We start from the raw sequence: 23,150 nt of genomic DNA on the forward strand, positions 1-23,150 counted from the left end.
ACCCCAGGTCTACAACAGCCAACAAAGGGGGCATTGGAAAATCAGAGCTGGAATTTCCTATCTGCAGTCATATTCCTGGAAGTATTTTATTATTTAGAAGAAAAGACAAACTTATCATTCAAGGTGAGCTCGCATTCCTCAATTACACAGTTACCAATCATGCTGTGAATACGTTCTCAGATAAGTGGGGGGACTGCTTAGCAACTGCAGTAAGTGTGGGTCAATTATAACATACCTCGCTTTAATGCGCACAAATAAAAATCCTAATAAAACGATTGAAGCTCATAATCCATTTATAAACAATGTCTCTTACAGTGATCCCGATGGAGAGTCACCACAGCGCTCCCCATAGATATCGTAGCCTTCCTTCTTTAATATTTCCAGCTGGCTGCCTTTGGGACATCTTTGAAAATTTCAGGTAAACAACGCTTCTCTAATATTTGCTCATCTCAAACCTGAACGATTCTGCCATAGGAAACAGAGGCTTTTAAATATCCATCTGTAGTTTAAAAGCCAACTTTCCCTGAAAAAAAAATATCCGGAAGAGTAAATAAAATTTTTAAAATAACCACAGCACAAAAGGAAAACAAAGCAAAACATATATGCAAAGGAACAAGTACACTGAGACAAGAGATCCTCAATATGGAAGTGTCTGAAGGCTTTTAAAATATTCCCAGAACTCAAGGAATCAAGAAATCATATAATAATAAAAATATCATCCTGAAAATTACTGAGATGTGAAACATTCCACAATTGCTAAAAAAACAAAAAAGCAAAACAAAAACAAAAGAACAGGCAGCATGCTCAGATCTGATAGGATACTGACATTGCTAACAATGTAAACTGTTTACCTACTATTTGAAGGCCTTTATGCATATGAAAAAGCAGGCAATTCTTGCATACTTTTCCCTAGTTGCTTATCTGTAAGCACATAAGTAGCTCCATTGCAATCAGCGAGGCTGCTCAGATTCTTAAAGCTAATCACATGTTTTATTCAAAAGGAAAAGGAAAAAGGAAAGGAAAAAATAAAGCTTACTGAAATGTGGAAGTTAGACCCACTGCAGTGAACCTTTGGGATCAGTGTTTGTCACTGTTTCAAAAAGTTAATAAAATTATTAAAATTATAGATCTGTACGTCATCATATCCTTATCCAGTGTACAACACAAAATGCCTCTGGCTTTCCATCTCTTGTTAATTTCATTGCCTTCAGTGTAATGCTAATAAAGTTCCTTGTCTAATGATGTCCATTTAATTGTCTGAATTGAATTTCTATTCTCTGGATCTCTGAATACAACCCCAGCACTGCACACCATTCTACTATCCCTGAACGAGATTTCCAACAGCCTAATCCACTGGAAGAGGGGCCTAATGCATAGCAACGTGTATTTACCTCTAGTGGAGACTCAACCATTATAAGAGGAGAGCAGATAGGCCAAAGCCCTGTGGACACAGAAACTGCTGCAGTCTGAGTCTAACATCAGACAACTTCCTTCTACTCTGAAAGTTTCTTCTTGGCATAGCCTGATTCTACAGTGCTACAGCCAATGTTACCAGTAAGACACCAGTTGTGAATTAGATCTTAAAAGGAAACACAGATAGAAGAAATGGTCTCAGAAGCAGCCTCACCATCATCCAGGAGAATTTCCAACACCTCCGTGGGCTCTCTTTCAAGATTAGGGCAGCGATTTTTATTCTGCTCCGTTTCAAACTATTTGTCCATCCTTGCTATCTGCCTCTAGCACTTGTATGAGCCCACACTTTTTCCTGTTGCTGTTCCTATGCCATGGCCCATGAGAATCAAGTGGAATATAGGAAAAGAAATCAAAATTTAAAATACTGCACTCAAAAAAATATTCTCTCAACTGCAATAATAATTGCCAAATCTCACTGCACCTTCTTTTTAATAACTGAGCTATAAACCCCTCAATAATGAGGCTTGTAATGGAAAAGTTGAGCCTCCCTTTACTGCTGCAGCCTGAACTTGCTTCTATAATCAGCTATTTTTATCAGTTACTTCATTCCACCTTAGAGAAATGACCGCTGGCAGAACAAATCATGTTTCATTACAGACACTCCAGTGTGATCCTTTAACTAAGATCCAGAAGAAAGAAAGCAAGAGAAAGTGTGAAAGAAAGAGCAAAACGATGAGAGGTTCAGAGGGAAGAGAGAACTGCCTGACTCCTTCCCTGAATAAGTCACCAGTTTCCCATACCATTTCAAGCGAGGCCATGGCCCGTTCAGAGCCTACGTGATTCCACACCCAAACTGCACCTCACTACCAGCAGCCAGTCTTTTCCTGAAAGGCCTTTAAGAAATACAGGTTGACATGCAAAACAGAAATAACTTACACCTATTTTCCTCCCTCAAAACTAACATCTCCAAAGGTTCATTAACAAAACGCCATTAACAAGCTTTATCCTGCAGGCACAACCTCCCTATCCTTATTGTGGTCAGTGAAAACTGGAGCCCCTTCTACAAAAATCTTGTGTTTCAACAAGCACTTTCACTTCACAGCAACACAATGGTGTTGCTCAACAGTGAGATACAATAAAGAGAACCCACAAGACACTTCCAATATGCTGTATTACTAATTATTGAAATGTGCAGACATAATCCTTCAGTCCTGAAAAACTGCAAGTATTTGTAAATATAATTATGAAGGGCACATGGTTTCAACATAATGACAAACAATATTAAACTTGCAAAAGGAAGGAGATTTAAAGAGGTTTTTTTCCCACACACAGAAGTTGTACATTGTTTTCCTTGCTAGCATCCCAAGTAGCACCATGCATATGCAGTTAATCATGTCTTTGTTTATACACACACATTACAATTACATCTGAGTTTTCCTAACTCTTGCATGTTTAAATGAGAACCATAATGTTGTCCAAAGGACAGAGCCAAAGCTCTCCTGCAAGGAGAGAAAACACAAATCCTGTGCAGCTTTTTTCAGCTACAACGTGGGAAGGTATTAATTACACAGCTTTATAACCTTAATCCCTCAAAAAACTTTCTAACCCTGTTCCTTCAAAAAATTCAGAATTTAGTCCACATGCCCCTCAAAATACTTAGAAATCCTAAAATCTTTCTTGATCCTTTACTGTAGGGAGTTTCCTCCTGACTTGAGCAGAGCCAACGTAACAGACACAAAGCAAATTCTGTCCTTGGTCTTTGCATACTGATTGCAGCTCCTGATTCCAATTTTCAGGGACCAAAAGCTAGCAAGATTCATGTCTCTTAAAGACAAGCACTCATCTTTCTCAGTGCTTCCTCATTACACTTCTGTAGCTCAAAGGTACCAGGAACGTAGGGAAGAACAGCAAAGGGATATGAAGTAAAAATGAGTGACCATTTCATACATTCATTCTCTATCATACTCCCTTGCTCCACTTTTCTCATACCCTCAGGAAAGACCTCAAGAAAGATTCCTGCCAGGAAACGTGTAATTCTCCTCCATAAGAGGAGAATGAACTTCTCACACACTCATGCTGACAGGACATATATCAGAGTACTGATCTGGTCCAGGTAAAAACAAACAAACAAACAAACAAAGAAAAAATAAAAGGAACACTTCTCCCTTCCCCCTCGCTCCCCCCCCCAGAAATGGAGTAAATTAATGATACAAGAAGGGCTATGCAGCCCCATTAATAAGGGTGAAGGTGAGCCACTGTCACAGCTTCACAGTAAGTATGAGCATCATACCCTTGGCTACAAGGCAAATATAACACAGGCATATTCTGGGGTAAGAGCAATAAAGCAGGAGAGTAGAATAGCATCACTTTTAGTTTTTGTGATTACAGAACAAATATGAGAGCCTTCATAAAACTGCATGATTACATTAAGCAGAAAAAAAATCTCTATGTTGAAGTAAAAGAGCAATCCCTGCAAGTGACTGAAGTAGAGCTCTACCTTATTCTTTTTTACCTTCTTTTTTTTTTTTTTTTTATGGTTTTAATTTGCTCGTTCTTTATGCTCGTTGGCACCACTGCTAAAATGTATCTTTACAACCTATTGTCTTCGGTAAGATTATATCAACAGCTCCAGATGGACCACTTTTAAAAATAAATTCTGATTTCCCTTATCATTGACAGGAATCACATTTACATATTCTCCTGGTGGAACTGATAATGCAGCAGATGATTAATGTGCCTCGATGTACTGATACCTGTAGACTGTTTGATCAATGTCTCGCAAAGCAAGTGTCTTTCATTCAGTACGCTCAGAGTTCAGAAACACCCAGTGATTAATGTAACTAAATGTTTGGGGTCAGCTGAAGCTACAGTTCCTGTTCCTGATTCAATATCAAACTAAAGATAGGTCACAAGAGAGTGGATTAGTCATGTGAAGAAAAAGTCTGAGCGTGCAACTTCAAACTACCTCCTTAAGGAAAGCTACCAAAGAGTTCTAGCATTTCTTACTTACTACTGCAGTCATCTGTACCATTTTTCACCTTGCTGTTAAACAGCACAGCCCAACACGCTATGTCTTTTAATGCCAGGATATCACCAGAATAAAAACCAGTGGGTTTGATTCAGTTTTTGTCACTGAAGTTTGGATTTATTCAGATTTATTTATTGCAGTTAGTGAACCATGAAAATCCAAGTCTGAAGTTATTCCCCAAAGAAAGTGCTACTCAGTGTCAGAAGGTAACAAAACGTCCAATGAATACTGGACCTTTCACTAGTTGTACTTGATCAGCTGATGTAAAGCTATTTCGGCCTGTTCTTACAACAGCTGTTTGCTGGCTCATTAAAAAATGGAAGATGTAAGAAGCATGGGGCCTTGCTGAGGGATGGCTCTGCCTTCCACTCATATTTTTTTATTCTTCTAAAACGCGTAGGAACAATCAAAGCTATGCAGCCAAAAAGGGAGGAAAAAGTCACCTCTTACCACTGTGATGGTTTTCCCGTCTTCACCTCATTCCTATCATATCCTGACTAGAAGGCGTGGAAGCAGACCAAGGAAAGAGACTTGGTGAATTCCATCAGCTAGCTCCCTAGCAGGGAACTTGGTTGCTTTAGATTGCCTCCATATACACAGATGACATGCCTCATCTCTCCATTCTACGGGACAAGTTTTCTCTGAATTGTTCTGTGGAACTGTCCACACTAGCTATAGAAGGCATGTAGACACTTCAGTGTCCATAATGGTCTCGAGAGAAAGGCCATTATAGAGCAGGTGAGGAAAGACATCATTCAGGAATTGCTGCTTCTTTTCACATGTCCTCAGAAGTTCCAAAGCAAACCCTATGTCTCAAATGCACATCTCTGTCAGTAAAGCCCAACTTGCTTCCTGCTGAAATTCCCATCGGATAAGGGCTTCACCTGCTTACTTTCTCTTTTGAGTAGCTCATAGGTTCACATTTTGTGTGAAAGACAACGACAATCCTGGCACCAAGTTTACTCTAGTGAAATGTAATGCTTCAGGAAAGCAACCACTTCTGAGTCCACATCTTAGAACCCTAATGAAGTGATGCACAGGTCTTTATTACCCTCTTTTTCTAATGTTTTCCTTAAACACAACTTAATATGCCACTTCATAATTACACTGCGGACTTACAGCACTATAACTGATGACAGCTTTCAACTTAAAGAAACTATTAGAGGCTCTAAGATTGCATTTATTATTCAGGAAATACCAAAGACTAATAGAGGTATCCTTAATAAGAATGTAGCAGCAAAAGTTAATGCACGAAAAATAACTATTGCAAAAAATATTATCAATAATTTCAGAAATAATGTACATGCATAATGAATGAATTTTGCCCAGGGGTAATAGCTTCTTGCATCTTGGCCTGATTTAGTATGGAGAAACTCTGCATTATAATGAAAGGCAGAATTATCACACAGTGTAACTGCTAGCTTTATCACTGCTCGGTAGGATCCTAAAACTGTCATCAAAATGTTAAAATTACACTCACTTAAATGATCTCTATAATACAAAACTACGTGCACGTGGATTTATTGCCCTTAAAATAATGTGAACAACTTCACCATCGCTGGTTTGTAAAACGTTAATTATTCTGCTGAAGAGATACATCAGAATAAAACAAGAAAGCGCTTTAAAAGAGCACCTAGGCTTGGGGAAGAGACAATACCAAATTTGCTGCCTTGATTTTGAGCACTGTATGAAATTATTTATTTCTCATTATAAAGGTTTGTTTTTTCCTGTTTAATTTTTCCAGTATTTTTGTAAATAACACCAGCTTGGGATACTAAAGCATAAAGGATTTTTCATTTATGAGAGCCAGATTTGATTTGTTGGCTTTTTTAAATGCCACAGTAAGAAGTGAAATGTGAATTTCTTGCTTTGGGAAGAAGTTGAAGTTATACAGTGCAATTGATCCCTGAGGAATGAGTTAAGAACATCACTCTCTTTAAGAGTGATTCTGTCTGAACAAACCTAAATCAAATGGAATAATAAAAAGGAGCTGCTTTATAGACAGAATAAACATATTGGGAAAACAAGTGAATGTTATGTACACACTGTTACACTTAAGTTTAGTATAAATAATATATGCTGAGCACAAACAATTACATCTCTAGTGAGGCTCTGCTACCGTGTTAGAGATTTTATTGCATATTGCCAATATATCTGCTTTTCATCACCAAATAGCATTTCACTGGACACAATGGAAGTCTTACTAATGCACGATATAGGTGTGTTTTAAATTACAAGGGCCCATAGTGGATTATATAAAATACAAATGCTGTGATGTTCATCGCAACCTTTCTCCTTACACTTCACAGAGTCTCACCGACATTATTTAATTAAAACTATTTGGTAGAAAGAGCAAGTCTAACCTGGTCCTAACCGGAGAGAGACTTCAATGCTGTCTTTTAGGGTCCTGATCCTGCAAGGATCCCCCTACTCTTTCACATCTTATTTTAAGGTCTTTGGTTTAAAAACCAAAGATTTTCACACTTACAATTCAACAAACACAATCGGCTGCAGAGCAGAACAGAAATAACTGCTCACACACTAAGTGCATTCCACTCTGTTTTGTGTTAATAAAATCAAGTAACTTTATAATGCTCACAAACCTACAATGCAATACCAAAGCGTTCCTGTAAAACTCAGGTACAGGGTACCTGACCCACATGCCACAAAGATCTCTAGTTTTTCCATCAATCTCAAATAGTTTTCACCTCTCTGCCTTGTTTCTATAGAACCAGAGCTGCTGCAAATCCATGAATAGGTTGTAAACAACTCCTCAACTCCATCCTAATCCAAACAGCATTCATCTAATATCCTCTTACAGGAAATATTTCAGCACCAAAACAAAAACAGTTCTGCTGCAACTCATTAGACATTTTGTTTTAATTCTCAATTCTGCAAAATACATTTCTCTTAAAATCAAAGAAAAAAAAAAAAAGATAAGCATCTCTGCTGCATTCATCTCGGGCAAATTAGTTTCCTCAAGAACACATGAGTGTATTGGGAGAAACACTTGGAAATGATTGCTGAAGAGGAAGGTTGCATGGGGTACATCTTCTGAGACATTGAAGAATGGAAGCAAATGGGAGTGAATGAACAAATTAATGATTAAGGAAGATGTTTTTTATTTATTTATTCTGGAAGCTCTGTCCAGCTTGGCCTCCCAGGTTCGAGCAATCTTTCACTGTCAACATCTGCCACAAGATTGATTCAATTAAGATTAGCGGCACTAGAGAAAAAAGTGGCATGGTTTACTTTTGATTAGTATTGTCTTTCCTCCCATCTCATAGTGGCTGTGACCCCTACAACCAAGATAGCATAAATATATTCGATGATGAAAGTAAATCATTTGTCCAGTATAAGCACAACAGGACGCAAATTTAATTGCCACTTACATTTCAGGTGCTTACAAAAGCATCTTTGTGAGGATCCTCCCATTTCACATATTGAATTTAATTTACTTATAGTTAACTCTCACTCATATCTAATGAGCAGCAATGGTGTAGTTCTGGAAACGGGGCAGAGTGCTGAATACAATTTTCAGCAGGAAGCAATGTAATTCCCAATATAATTACCTTTGATGGTGGATTAGTTTCTATCCCTCTTGCATCTTTAGTGCTGTAAGAGTGTATAAATGACACTTAGTTTCCATATCACACATTAGCAGGTAGATTACATTTGAAAATTAGCAAGACAGTTGAGGTTTTTGTCTCCCTGCTGTCACCAGTTTGGCCTACATTTTCTGCTGGTACAAATGGGATAAATTACCTTGAAAACAATAGCATGAGACATAGTTAACATAGATGAGGATTTCATTAGAAGCCTGCTTGTTTGGGCTTTTTTAATTATACCTGAACGAAGAAGAAAACTAATTCTTACGTTATCCATTCGAAAGAAAAATGTTATGGCATTTTTCCTATTTTTCCTGGTCTGTTAGGACACAGAAGATGCTATCACTTCAAACAGACAGGTACCCTACGCTTCATGGGGACAGAGACAATAACAGGTAAGATTACCATTTTCTAGTGTGCTTACATTTCTATCACTGTATTAAGAGGCCCTGCTCAGTTGAAGAGGATGTACATTGCTGGAACTGTTTGTAAATTAATTAATTTGTTATCCAATATATTAATTTTAAAAAACAAACAAACAACACCACAGAAAGAACAAAACCTTACCTCTCACTCCTTCTTGTAATACAAAACCTTGGTGGGCCAGTATTAACAAACATATCTTTTAGGAACACCGTGTTGGGCAGCAAAGGTGTGGCCAACCATCAGGGCAGCTTCTCTGGGCTTCTGCTGAGATTTCAATCATGGCACACAGATTTACTCAGTAAAAGGTACTCATTTGTATTCCTGGTGTTTGATAGCCACATAGATAAATCACAAGTTTTTTTTGCTGATACACCTTGGGCAGGATCCTTGTCTGGATCCACACCAAATAATGCTGGTTAACAACTGATGGGTAAAGGACAGGAACAGAGCCTTTTATCTTTGCCCCAAATTCATATTCCAAACCAGTCTCAGCAGGGAGTGTAATGAAATCAGAAGTCTCAGTTCGGTCCCTGGTGGCATTAGTTCACATTATAAAATCATTACACATCATTTGACAATGTTGTGCACTGTTAGCATAGAGAAGAACTTGTTCTGTGTCTCGAGGGGGGGGCCAATCCCTGCAGAAAAGAGTGGGTCTGTGTGTGATGAGGAGGTGCAGGGAGGAGTGCAGCTGGCTGGTTGATAATGAGCACTTTGATGTTGAGTATTTTCAGTCCCTTAACACTCATCAAGACCAATATTTGTCAGAATAGAAAGAGGGGAAAAAAGTCAAATTGTTGTTTTCTAAAAGGGCAACTGAGTAACATTTACCTAGTACAAGTTTAAAGAGAAATTCAGATGCTGGAAAATACATGGAATCTATTAAAACACCTTTGTCTTGTTATTCAAAACATCTTTGACTACTGCTATTCTAGAACTTTAATGTAGAAACGTGAGTGTCTATTTCTTTTCTCTTTTTCCCTTTTAAAGGCAGATTTCCAGCATAGCATCTGATCTCATACATTCATCACCATGATCCTCTCCAAAGGCCCTGAAGACAATGGATCTTTCCAAGTCAAGTAAAGAAGTTGATGTTTCCAGACCTGGGGTCTAAGACATCTGGGGGTGTCAGAAAACACAAAAAAAACCCATGCCTCAGTTCAGAGCATCCCCAGAGGGCAGAGGGCTGTTTGTAGCCCACTTACATAGCTTGCAACAGCATATCTTTAATTACTAGGAAGAAATCCTATTGTTAAATGTAGTTGAAGAAATAAGTCTCTTTGCAGGCCACAGAACACGTTCTTTCTCAAGTGAGATGAGCTGCAATCGTAATTGGAATATAAAGAAGCAAGGACAAATCATTAAGCAGTTAATTAGCTCTGCAATTTTAGTTAAAAGCTACGTTGGCTTTTCAGTCATGGAAAAACCACCATTCCCAGGAGCACGACTGGAACAACGAGGACAGCTGTTAGAAAACCTCACAGTCACCTAGAGCACCGAGACTGCTTTAGAAAGAGTGTTAAAGTCAGATCCTTCTCATATCTCGGTCCCATGAGAACTGATGTAAGCCAGGATCAGAACTGCCCCACCTGAACCAAGAGCTCCTACCCTCTACCCTGCTTCTCCGGTGAGATGCAATAAGGAAGAAACGAGGTCAGGACCATGCTGCAAAGAGGACAGGAAAGCACAGCAGCCCTGCCAGCAACATCACTGCCTTACTGAACAATGCCTTGTACCATCTTGGTCTGGTCCTACAGTAGCATCACAGTAATAAGTGCCACCCAGCAGACTGCTATGCCAGTGGCCACAGTCAGTGCCAGAAGAGGGGACTTAGGGTTGGAAAGCACAAATGTATCATCAGCGTGGAACCCACAAGACCCACAGCTCAGGATGCTGAATCCCATTAGTTTCTGGATTCGGAAGCATTTCATTCAAGCAACTTGCACTTTCTTCTATGGCATACACTTCTCAAGACCTTGTTTTATTTGGGGCTTTTGTCCCACTTGTATGATTTTCCTTGTAACTAGTGTGCCATGTTTTACCTTCATTTTTAGGTTAATGTTCTGGTGCACCACTTGCACCGACACAACAAAACCACGAGGAGTGAGAGCACTGGGGCCCCTTTAGGTATCTATCAGAAGGTTCATCTGCTGTTCACCTCAGTGTAAACACTTTCAAAACAAAATTAGAGAAACAGGTTAAAGACTGCTCCGACATTCAGGGCTTCTGCTTTCAATTGGTCTGCAGCAGCTGCAGCCGGCGGGGGAGGGAGGAGCGGGTCCTGGAAATATCTGGCTTCATTCACCATTCACTCTTAAACGGTGTAACAGTTTTATGGCCTTTCCCTAATGATCACCCATTGTGTGGTGGATTGCCAATCAAGGATCACTTAATGACAAAACAGAATAATTTAACCCCTATTCAAATGACAATGCCCAGAATTGCCCACGTAAATGTCTTGACACAACAGAGAAAGACCAAGTTTTTCAGCCGAATGAGGCAAATAACATTAACGAGCTATTATCCCGTATCTCCTCCTCACCGGTCACAAAAGGCTGACCTCCGAACTTTGAACTTTCCCCGTTCTAACAGCGGTGCCGGCCGCTTCAGGCTGCAGGTGTAGCCACTTACAGCTCCCATAAAACGGGCAGGCGACGAGGGAGGAGGAGCTCGGGCTCGCAGGAAGCGACCCCAAGGAATGAGCGAGGCCGTGCCAAAGGGCTGCATTCCCAAAGGCTTCCAAAATCGAGCCCGCATCGCTGCTGCGGCCGTACTGGATCCAGGGCAGCAAGGCACTACCCTGCAGGTCCCACCTGCTCTGTGCTTTTATGTTAACTCAAACCAAGTCAAGGTAAGCACAAAAACAAGTGACACAAAACGCAACTAACTCCAGAACTGTTGTACGACTCCTGTGTTCACTTCCTAAGCACGCTCAAACGATTCCATTTCACTGGGTTTCATGGAAGCTGAATTCAAAAGGCAAACTGGTAAAGCACACTGACTAGAAACAGATCTAAGGCTTGCACGGTGCATGCAAGGTTTTGCCTTGTAAGAACACAACTATATTGTGATGTACACGGTCAGAAATAAGCCACCTATGTTCTACATGAAAGTGTCAAAATTATGATCAGTTTAATGAGGAGAAAGGTGCAGAGTACTTTTCTAGCAATAAGTTCTAAAGGAAGATGATCATTGTTATAGATATACTGCAGCTGCCAAAAGAATGTAAGTTAATCAAATAAATTGCTCACGGTGAATCGTTTGTGCAGCTCTATTTTAAATAATTGAAACCATGACTTTATTAAAGCTTCAAGCTGAAAATATCTTATTATGTAATAACATTTTAACTAAGTGGTATGAAACAGCAACTAACCTGAGACAGAAATGAGTTTGAACGGCCACTGAGCTTCAACAAACTTGAGCATTATCCTTAATGTAATTAGCAGGGTTGAGGGAGAACAGGAGTTTTTTTAGTTCTGAAAGTTTATAAAGAAATCAACACTTACTCTGTAGGGTCAGTTGTAGAATGGATACATGGGACAGATCAACACATACCATGTATGATGAAATGTTTTCTTTTAGACAGAAGAAATGGAAGGAAAGTATAGAGAAACACTCAACATTCCAAATCACCGCCAGCTCCAACTCATGAGACATAAGCCACTCTCCCTCCTCCAGAGCCCTGTCCCTCACCCTGGAATCCCACACTGTGGGTTACCTCACCTCCCTGCTACCAACCTCTACCACCGACTGCAGACCCTGTGGAGTGATGCTCCACAAAGGCACGTATTGGTGCAGATGGCTCTGACATCCTCTTATCTCAGGCCTTTTGCTGGTGGCATTTGTCACCAGTTCAAAAACTTACTATAGCGAACACCTCTGCTTAAATTTACAGATTCATTTTAATTAATGGGGGAAAATGCATTTATCTACTCCACGCAGCGTCTGGGTTTCAAGCATTTGTTATCTCCGGTGTGAAATTTAGGCTGACAACAATTAACGCTTCCCACACCACAGTGCAGTATTGCTCCAATGGGAGCAGGCATGGGGCTCTGGGAAGGGGGGGCTCTGGGAAAGGGGGGGCTCTGGGAAGGGGCTGCAGGAGCAGGGCCGGGCAGCAGCCGGTGCCGTCAGTTTGCTGCCTGCGCTCCCTCCTAACGAGAGCTGTGCCTAAAGGAGTGTACAGAGCACAGCTGTCCAGGCTCTGGGATTTGGGTCTGTGTGACCAATTCAGCATCTGAGAGTTAAATTAATGGCCAAGAGTTTAATTGTGAGTAAACAATACCACATTAAGGAGCAGTAAACACAGCAGTAGGCACTGAAAGACTGAGTATTCAATCACAGATGTGGCTGCTTCGGTGCTTCCATTAATAGCCTCCGTCTGTACCTTCTGACTGTGCTTTTGGCACCGTTGCTCATTTAGAAGGGCAGTTTTACCCTCCTGCTTCCGCTTCACACTCACAGCCTGCCGAAGCAGTCTCCCACCATCACCACCACACTGAACCCAACACTACTGCATCCTTGGCATGCCAGGCCCCCAGCGCACACACAGAGAGGAGCAAGCAGAAGCTCTAGGGACTCAAGCAGATAGCTTCAAGGGATTGTTAGGTACTTGTGTTGCTTTAAAAAAAAAAAAAAGATGACCTGTTCATTTATTTAAGATTATGCATGTGACATGCACACACACCTGGGCACAGACAATTTGGGACTCGGCCATTTAACCACAACCTGAGCTTTCTGCAGGACGTAGAGCATCAGCTCTGGGTTCCTTGTGCCTTGGCATCCTCTTTCATGGCCCAGGAGGAGCCCCGACCCAGGTGGCAGGACGTGTGGGTGTGAGCTGCAGGTCCTTTGATGGCAAGGAGTGCACAACAGCTGGCTGGAAGCATATGAGGGGAAATACCAAATTCTCGTTCATCATTTTGTTTCTCTGGTTTCCCTTTACTCCCATTCTCATTGCTTATTGATTTTTGTTTCCAACTGACATATGAGCGGCAGTCTATATTAATACAACAGCAGCTGAAGCATCAGTAAAGTCAACATCACTATATACCATTCAGAAATCCGCTGTTTGATATGCAGCCTTACCCCTACGAGAAACACCCTAGGAAAAGGCAGCCACTTCCTAAGGGAAAATAGTACCAGTGGGTGGGCTTCAGAAAAACACCTCTCCACATGATGTCCAGAAGGGGAATCCCTTTCAAAAACAGTGAGATGAATGAGCTGTCATCAACCCACTTCATACCCTGCTTTGCAGGATGCATAAAATGGGCATAGGACAGTTCTTATTTGTTCAACACAAGATAAAAACACACAAAAAGTGATTGATGCAAAGAAACTGGAAGCAAGGTAAGCTACTTGAAGCACTTCTAGAAGCACTGATTTACTAGAGTAGCTCAGTCATGTGCATCTTCTAGTTGCTGAAAGACTAACCACCACTTTAAAACAATTTAAATCCCTATATATTGTGAGTGTAAGCTTTTAATTAATTTGCTATATTACACATATCAACAGCTAGACAGAACTGGAGCTTAACAGCAACTTATCTTCAATCTGCTTTTGAAGCCAGCAAGTATTTCTTCATTTCCCCCTGCTTGTGACTCACTACAATACAAATAGAAGCAAAAGAGCCAAAACCAGTGTTGGCATTGACATCACAATGGTATGACCTGGCTTAAACTGGCGGCACTGACACTGCTTGTGCCAAAAATGAACACACATGTGCCTTTACTTGCAGCATTCTGCAATTAGAACAATTTAATGTAATTATGAACGAACTCAAGGGACTCCCACTTTCACACGAAATGACACAGGCAACAGGTCCTCAAGAGTGCCACGCCATGACCTTCCCCTTGAGATGAGAGGAAAGGAGCTGTGCTGTCCCTTCAAAGGCGATGCACTGTGCAGAGCCCAGCACAGAGGTCCTACACTGAGCTCACACGTCCTCAGTAGCCTCAGCTTTATGCTGGCAGCAGCTCCCTGCTCACACACAGAGCACAGAGGCAGCAGGGATCCATGGGGCTTCTCTTCTTCCAGGAACACTCACACCAACAGTGCCAGCACACTGGTGTGTGCGTGTTTATTTTTTAATACGTATATATAAACAAAAAGAGAACAAAAGGAACATATGAGGCAATAAAGGACTTCCTTGCTTATTCTGTCCAGGCTTTTGAGATTGTTGAGATTGTTACCAGGAATATGACCGGGGTTTTGTGCCAGTGAACACCAGCACCACCTACTTTCACTCAATTGTTGCATCAGCATTACAAACAGTGACGAATCACAGCCCAGGCACTCTTAGTCTAGGTTTGTCATGAGCAAGCAAACCAGGAATCCCCTCTTTTGTCACTCAGCCCCACACAGGAATTAAGGCAGCAAAAATCCAAAATCAAGAAGCACAAACCCGAAGAATGGCTCCAGAAGGGCAGAAATCTTCAACAGAGATTTACATGAAAAGAGGCAGCCTCTCTGGAGCTGGAGACAGGTCCACATTGCGTCCTCCAGTTTGCTCAGTCTTTCCTCTGATTAATTTCATTAGCTCTTCACTTTTTAATGAGTGTAATCCCACAACTCCCCAAGCACGCAGACTCCACCAGCCTGTCCCTGGAAATTATCTCCCCCTGCCTATTATAAAAGCTCTCACAAACAAACAGGCTGCTCCACACTTTACACACGCATCCATGTAACTAACACAATTTGCCAATTTGCCATAGGGCAAAACACTCTAAGCTCCCTTTATTTGCCTCGCTGCTGAGTGATCCCAGCCCCAGTGCCTGAGAGTCAAGCAGCGAGTTGTGGGGAGAAGCCATGCAGCAGCTCAACTCACCTCAGCTGCGAGCAGCAGAGCTGCCATCTTGCTAATCAGCTTTAATTTAGCTGTCTCACAGCTTCATAAGTAAATAAAGACTTACTTAGTGTCAGAAATATCAGTGTTTGGCTGCGGAGCTAAAAAAGTATGGTAATTAAAAGAATGCCACAAGTCACGGCTCTGCACAATCCTAACAGATTGCAGGGTTTGCCTTTTTGAACCTCTCAGCACGTTTAGAAACTTGAGTAAAACAACAAAAGGTGTTAATAGCTTTAAGGGAAGCACCATGCTGATAGATTACCCATTATGGTTATCCACTCACAGCGAAATGGCAAATAGGTTTGATCAATTCGATTTTAATGTAAAGTGGGACTTGAAAAAACAGCAACGAGCAAAGAGAAGACCTTTTGTTGCTAATGTGTCTGAAAAAAGCACTTAATTGAGGTCATAATAATATTAGCAGTTATCACCATCAATAATTCAGCCTTATTTATTACTACACGGTAAAGTTCTGTCAAACGGGAGCCGCTCAGGCTTTGTTCTACATGTTAACATGAAGCTAGCTGTTGGATGATTGGTATATATTTCACCAGCTGCTCAAAACTGCGGGACGGCGAGAACTAATGATACTCCTTCTTGGTCCGTGCATTACACAATAGTTAATTTGCTGTATGCAGAAATATATGTTACAAATATAATAGTCCCGCATAAAGTATGCGTAATAAAAAAGGCATTATATCTGAAACAGTGACTGACTAATCTTGCCTGAGCTATCTGTCATACGGAAAACAATTTCAATTCCTGCATGATTTAGTGCTCCTGCAGCTGGAGAAACATAAATTCTGCCTCTTCACACAGTTCTAGTCACCTGTGATTAGTTATCTTTAAAAAATCTAAATGAACGTATAATTGTACAATTATAGATGCTAACTCCGGTGTTAAAATTTAAAATGTATTAGTCTCGTAAAATGCCTCATTAATCTCCATGTCTTAAAGGACACACTTGTCCTGTAATGAGCCAAATACAGGAAACGTGTGATGGTCGATGGGAGGATTTGAGCTCCTGAGTATTTCTTTAAACCTTAGAATCATTTTGTTCCTACCAACTGTTTACCAAACACAAAACAGTTATCAGTGACGAAGCCAGTGGTAGCTCTCTGGTCATTTACTATGGCAATAAGCTGTTTTGAAGAGATTAGTTTTTCCTCATACACGATATTCATGAATTTATAACAGCTATATAATTACCAACTAGAACTGCAACCGGAAAGGTTGGGCAGAATATTGATCTCTTCCCATCTGCTAATGGCCGCTGCTCCCCTGCACTGATTGCAGGAAGCCTCCTATTAGGTCTTTACTGCGTTCCTTGAAGGGAAAAGAAAAAAAAAAAAAAAAAGATCATAGGGGCACATGTGAAAAACAAAGCTTGTCCCACTTAGAGACTGCCAGGCTTGGCGTTTGGCAGTGCTAGTTAGGCGGCCCACATTTGGGGTGGAGCAGCAGGGTGGCTGGGAGGGCAGGGGATGCGCATAGGGCGGTGATGGATGCAATCCCCGAGCAGGAGGGGGCCAGCAGCCCCTCGGAGAGCTAATCCACTTGGCAGCAGTGAGATGGCTCCATGAACGAGCTAAGGCAGACTGACACAATGGCCTGCGAGGTATTAAAATGTAGGAATTAAAAACTGTTAAATTGCACAGAGGGATTCTTAACCTCAGCCCTTTGGCAACAGAGTGATGTTTCTTCCCTTTTCTTCTCTCTTGCCCCTTCTTGTAAGCGCCATACATGTTTGATTTATTGCTTTCCAGATGCCTCACCGATCAGACATCACTAATTCTGGATGCCAGTTCCTTGCTGTACACAAACCCCATTAATGACAGCTATAAACCGTCTGAAGGACAGCCTCAAAAATAACCTCGCCTCCTGCTCCTTGCCCAGCTCCACTCAATGGCCATCCCGGCTGCATCACACAAAAGCACATCTGGATTCACAGATCTGAACCTTTTGATCCTGCCAAGGCTGCCTCTGCAATTGCAATTGGGGGCTGTGCAGTCTCCCACAGATTTGAATGAGAAAGGTGAGGATCTGTGTTTTCAAATGGACAAGCTAGCATTCAAAACCATTTTCAACCTGGGCCACTGTTTGCCCTGCAGCTTACATGGATGTGCTTCCTCTTTTTCCTTCCCTGAAGCACACGTTCTCCTCGGGTGAACGCCTGGGAAATGCCAACAACCGGGTGCAGGGCTGCCAGGAGAGGCTTCTCCCCTTGCTGGTGGCTCAGTTGGGTTTTGTGGCTTTTAAACAGCATGGCATTTTAAAAGTTATTAGAGCATTAATGCTGCTTTTTAATGAACAATGCTTTATAAAACTACTGATATGGAATTAACATATGTTTACCTCTGAATGCAAGTTGCTGGGTGGTTTTTTTTTTTTTTTTTTTCCTATTTTACTATCCATTACTTCATTAAATCAACACTGAGAAAAACTAGCCTTGCCAAATTTCTCACTGCACATTCAACTGTTTGCCCATGACAGTATTTGAATGCGCTTATTATTTCTAGTAAAGCCCTTATCATTTTCACTGTGAAATTTAAATCACCCTGATCCAACTCTTCTTAGCTAAAGTCAGCTTTATCAACCACAAGAGATGTGGGATTTTAAAAAGATCTGAGTAAATTCACATTGTTTGGATAAACTCATTCAGGGGGTTCAGCAAATGAAAGCTGAAATAGATATGTATTCCAAGGAGGCTAGGGGCTGCTCAAAACAAAGAAAAGAAAAAAAAAGAAAGAAAAAAAGAAGTTAATGGTATCAGTATCTTTTTAATAAGGGCTTTCCCAACCCAGGGTTTGGAATGGTATTTCTGTGCTTCCAGAGCAATTCAGGTGAAAAGGTGAAAAATAAAAATAAAACAAAGCTGTTTGCACAAAAAGAAATGTGTTCCCTACCATCTACTGATACTCTGTCCGGTTGGTGCTGCTCTATCAAAAATGTTAAGGACCACATTTATGCATTATCCCACAGTTTAAGTAACTGTGTATCATGTATATTTAAAACCATCTCTCTGTAGTTTTAATTATCTCAGTCTGCAGGGACAAAATGCAGCTCCCATGCCTGAGACCGAAATGAAAGTGCTGCACGCTGACAGCTAAGATGTCTGTCCTAGCTTGTTGAGATTTCCTGTAAAATTTGCATTGAAAAGGCAGCTTTAAATATACTTAAAATAAAAAGAGCATTTGCATCTAATTTGCTACACTTGCAGTATTAAAGTTTTATCTGAATAAAGACATGTCAAATGGATTTATATAGTTAAGCTGATAGCTTTTAAAGTCAACACAGTAACATCAGCTAAATTCAACAAAGTAATGGCAGTAGCTAATGGCATTTATTAGTTTATCATCATTTACTTAAAAACCATAACGCAGATCATTTTATTTTCACATTACTGTTTGTGATTCTTTGACTCAGTTTGCATTGATTCCACAAATTATGGCAGAAACTGACATTTATCTAACAGTTTTCCAAGCTGTGAATGTTGGCTTTAGTAGGAAGCAATTGAACTCTCGCCACACAATGGTTTCAGCTATACTAGAAACAACCATCTTCAAATAAACACGTTTGGCAACCATTTTAGAACATGACTGTTGCTTGTCTGAGGATGACAGAAGGGTTTTTGTTGCTGATAAGGCTCTTATTACAAACCACTGCCTAAGTAATCTACAGCTTGATCAAAAGAACTGCTAAACACATTCATCCCCAACCTAGCAAAGCACTGATTAGGTTTTGTTTTCAATATATGCATAATAGCAAGCAAGGCTTTTCACAGTACTTCTCTTCTTCAAAAGGCAAAAGACCTTCCCTCCTCACAAGGATCACTGCTGTTTACACACAGGGAAACTGAGGCACGAGAGAATCCAAATCATACCCCACGCTGCGGTGGGACTCAAGGCACAATGTTGCAAATCCCAGCTCAGCGGGATTATTTTTTACTTATGTTTTACTGCCACCTTATGCTCCTGTTGATTTCAAAGTGTCATCATCACTTGACCGGACCTCAGTGGAGCTACTTGCCAAAAGCACATGCTTATGATAAACACTGGGGAAGGGGCCTAAGATGAACTGTCAAGACACTGTAAGCCCATGGGAAAAAGCAAGGCTTATGAAAAATACTCTCAACTCTGCTACAGTGCCCTGTTTCTCCATCTGTTTAATAGTAATTACTCAGTACTAAAATTTTACCAGGAAATACTAAGCAACGTTTTATTGCCACCATAAAATCTGGGCACCCACACGGTTTGATTTGTAAATATTTTGGGTGCGGACATCTACATGTCATCACTCAGTTTTATAACTGCACTTGAAAATGACATCAGAAGTTTCCAATCACGAGATTTACTCTTCTTCTCAGTGATATCTATGCCTGTTCCTCAGTTGAAATAAAAACACAACTGAGGCTGGAGATAGGATTGATTTTCAGAGCTATGCATGGAGGTCAAAATTCTTGCTAATGGGAGGCCCATGTCTAATTCCCCATGACATACCCTAAACCCTTAATTCCAAAGAGATCACCAGTTTGTTGTTTTTTTTTAATAGTAAGGCCATATTCCCAAGAAAAAAAGTGACAATCAAGTCACATTTGGCAAGAATTTGAAGTGATCATGCTTTCTTCATGCCATTTATTACAATTCTCCCATTCCAATAGGCTTTGTTGCAGTGTGTCCTCACCCTGAACTCTGGCTTCTATTTCTGTACACATTTGTAATTCCCTGGCCCTGGGCTGGAGAGCACAAACCTCTGGCTCACCAGAACAGCCTGATACAGCTGGAGCAATGGATCCTGAGGCACAGCCATCCTTCTTGAATCGCCATCTCACAGCTGGCCAGCTTTCTTTCGGAAAGGAGCGAGATGGAACTATACTTTGCATTACCTTCATCTGGAGCCCCAGATTGACCTCATTAAATTCAATAGCAATTCTATTCTTACTTTAACAGCAGCTGAATTGAGCATTTATAAGGTTTTATTTTACTGAATATTACTAATGAAGAGCTATCACAAAAAGCTGAGTAAAAATGTTCTTTTGCTTCCTTTATAAACTGTCTTCCTTTGGCTCAAGGAGCATAGCTGCAACATACTAAAAATGCATACCGAATCTTATGGCTACTTCACTCATGCCAAACAAAATGACAATCCCAGAAGCTTCCACTGTGCCAGAGCGACCAGATGTTTCCTCCCCGGGCTGGAGGGGAGATAGTGCCTCTAGCAAGACTCGTCCCGAGGAGAATATTGTAGTACAAGTCACCTGAAACAAAAGCCTAGATCCAGGTAGCTACAGTACTGCGAACTGCATCAACATGTAAGAGCTAGGACAGCCGAAGGGAGTCAAAGTTCTGAATTCAAAGTCTGACACAGAAAAAGAAACCTCTTGATTTTCATCCAGATGCAAATAGAAAACCAACGCAGCTGCTGAGGAACTGGTTCCTGCCAGCTCCACCTGAGAAACAGGGCATTTGGCTCAGCAGTATTCAGTACTTCCATGTGGCTTTGAGGTACAGCCCCTAAGCAGTTCAGTTTGACCTGAACACCTGAGGGCATGTGAGAATTTTCCCATCCCTGATCACAGACAGGCTGGAGGAGCTGCTCTGAGCTCTGATCCCTCTATGGCAACATGAAGTGGAGCAACTTCACCAGGTTCACATCCTTTCAGCTGCATCTCACTGCGTTATGGTGAGCTTGCCTTTTATTTCATTCTTATTATACTTCAGACAGCTCATCTGGATCTTGTGCTAGCAGTAGTCATCCTCTACTTTCATTCTAATCCCCAGAGGCCATTCCTACTCCACATGGGTATGGAATAGCATCACCCCTGCTGGTGTCTGTTCTCCAGCAGGCATGATAATGTCAACAGGGCCACGAATTCAACTGATGCAAATTATCCCAAATTAATTTACTTTAGTGGAGCTCTTGGTGTTTTGTAATTGCATCCAGAGCAAAAATCCACCATTTCAAGCTTCATTATGAAACAAGTACTATATTAGCATCAAGCATGGAAAATCTCAGATTTTCCCTTTAATGATCCTGAAGATTACGTGCACCAAAAAAGTAGTGGAGAATCTATTGTAAAAATCACCAAATACATTTAATAGCTTAAAGCTAGGCATTCTTTAACAATTCAAAAAACAAAACAAAACAAAAAACCCTATTCATCAACCAGGAAGGAGAAGAATCAGTTTGTCATTATACCATCCCTGAGAGACAGAAGGCAACAGAAACACAAAGTTCTCAGGCCTGGAGACAGCATAAGCTAGGGAAAAGGAAAAAAAACAGCAAATGGGCAAGTGCAGCCATATTACAATATATTACATATAAATATGGAAAAATATATTTATTGACTGTTGCAGTCTATTCTTTGCTCACCCTTGGCAACCCTTTTAGTCACTACACATCACCTTCCAACAGTGGGAAACACTTGTAATGGGGACTCACTTTTCAGTACCTGCAGTGGCAGCTGGAGAGAGCTTACATGAGCAGAGCCTGCCATGGGCTCCTCCTGCTCCCTGACCATGTGCAGTAGGTGCACAGAACACCATAATTCTGACAATTCTCAAACTGCTTCTGCCTGCATCAATTGCAATGGCTTTAACTCTGCACTCACAGAAGACGTTCTTCAAATCATCCTTAACCTTTTCTTTTTTTCAGTCTCTGCATCACCCCAGTCTCTCCAGTACACGTACATCTCCCAATAACTGCACTTGGCTTAAGCTTGAAAAAAGACCTCTAACACTGTGACTTCAGCAAAAGCAGCAGAATCCCATTTCCTCTCGAAACAGTTGTGGAGATGGAAGAGGCTACAACTTTGCCTACTGTATCAGCACACGCCTATATGTCTAATCAGTACTGTTACAAAACCTGGAGAAGGGCCCACGTAATGAGAATAATGCATGACAGGAGGACATAAAAAACTAATCAAGGCAGCTGCAGTTGTGATAGTGTTTCTACAAGAAGGTCATATTACCTCCTTAGATGTGAAGATTGTGCAGAACAAAAGCATGTTCTTTCACAGGAGCTGGAAGTCCTCTACGAATTACATGCAACTTTCTGAAAAGAAACCAACAGAAATATTGTGAATACATTTTTTTCTATGGCAAAGAAATTAACTCAGTACATAGAACTGTATTTCACTGAAGATTTTAACAAAATGAGTTCTTGGAAAGCTTCTCTTGAAGGACACTGGCAAATTCTGTAGCCTTTATAACAATGGTCAGTTCATTGAGTGATAGGTGAGTTTTTTATGGGGCTAAGTTCCATTACACTCCCAAAGTGAGTTACCAGAAGTGATTACTAATGTGCTTGCCTATTAAAAAAAAATCTTAGTATCTCTATTTCCAAAAAACAGTACCTACCCTGGATTCTCCCCTCACAGAAATCTTGAAGTGTGGGGTAAACAGCCCTTCTTCCTTCTTTCCCTTCTAGCCTATTAATGACAAGCTTGCCCTCTTTTTACAGTCAAACTTTTGCCAACAACAAAACCTTTGTGAGATTTAAAGGAATGAATATGCAAACTACATAACCTCCAAGCTGCTAAAAAGGAAGAATAACAATAGAATGATAATTAAAGCATTACCATTCACTTTGTGGACTGATTGCATGCTCCCCTCTCCCTTCAGAACCTGCCTTTCATTTAGAGTTGAGGGAGCAACAGAAATCTCTTGGCCTGGGCTGCTCATCAGTAAGGCCTAAGACTTATGAATGTTCTGTCCATGGCTCTTGGGCTCCCATGTATACGTTTACTGAAGGATGATTACTGCATTACATTTTTGAATACCAAAGATTCAGGTCTGGATAAAATGTTTTACTTGCTTATCACCAAGCA

The 23,150-nt window shown here is 40.8% G+C and overlaps 1 long non-coding RNA gene across 3 annotated transcripts in view; it reads right to left on the bottom strand.

The window, feature by feature from the left end:
- LOC104912960 (uncharacterized) overlaps positions 1 to 23,150 on the bottom strand; it is a 176,986-nt gene that overhangs the window by 101,528 nt on the left and 52,308 nt on the right. For all 3 annotated transcript variants that reach the window (XR_014886229.1, XR_014886230.1, XR_014886231.1), the window contains exon 5: positions 22,293 to 22,375. This is a non-coding gene — a long non-coding RNA (uncharacterized LOC104912960). The remainder of the gene's footprint in view (positions 1 to 22,292; positions 22,376 to 23,150) is intronic.

Source organism: Meleagris gallopavo, chromosome 13 (genome assembly GCF_905368555.1).
Source record: "Meleagris gallopavo chromosome 13, MGAL_WU_HG_1.1, whole genome shotgun sequence".
Taxonomy (NCBI): Eukaryota; Metazoa; Chordata; class Aves; order Galliformes; family Phasianidae; genus Meleagris; species Meleagris gallopavo.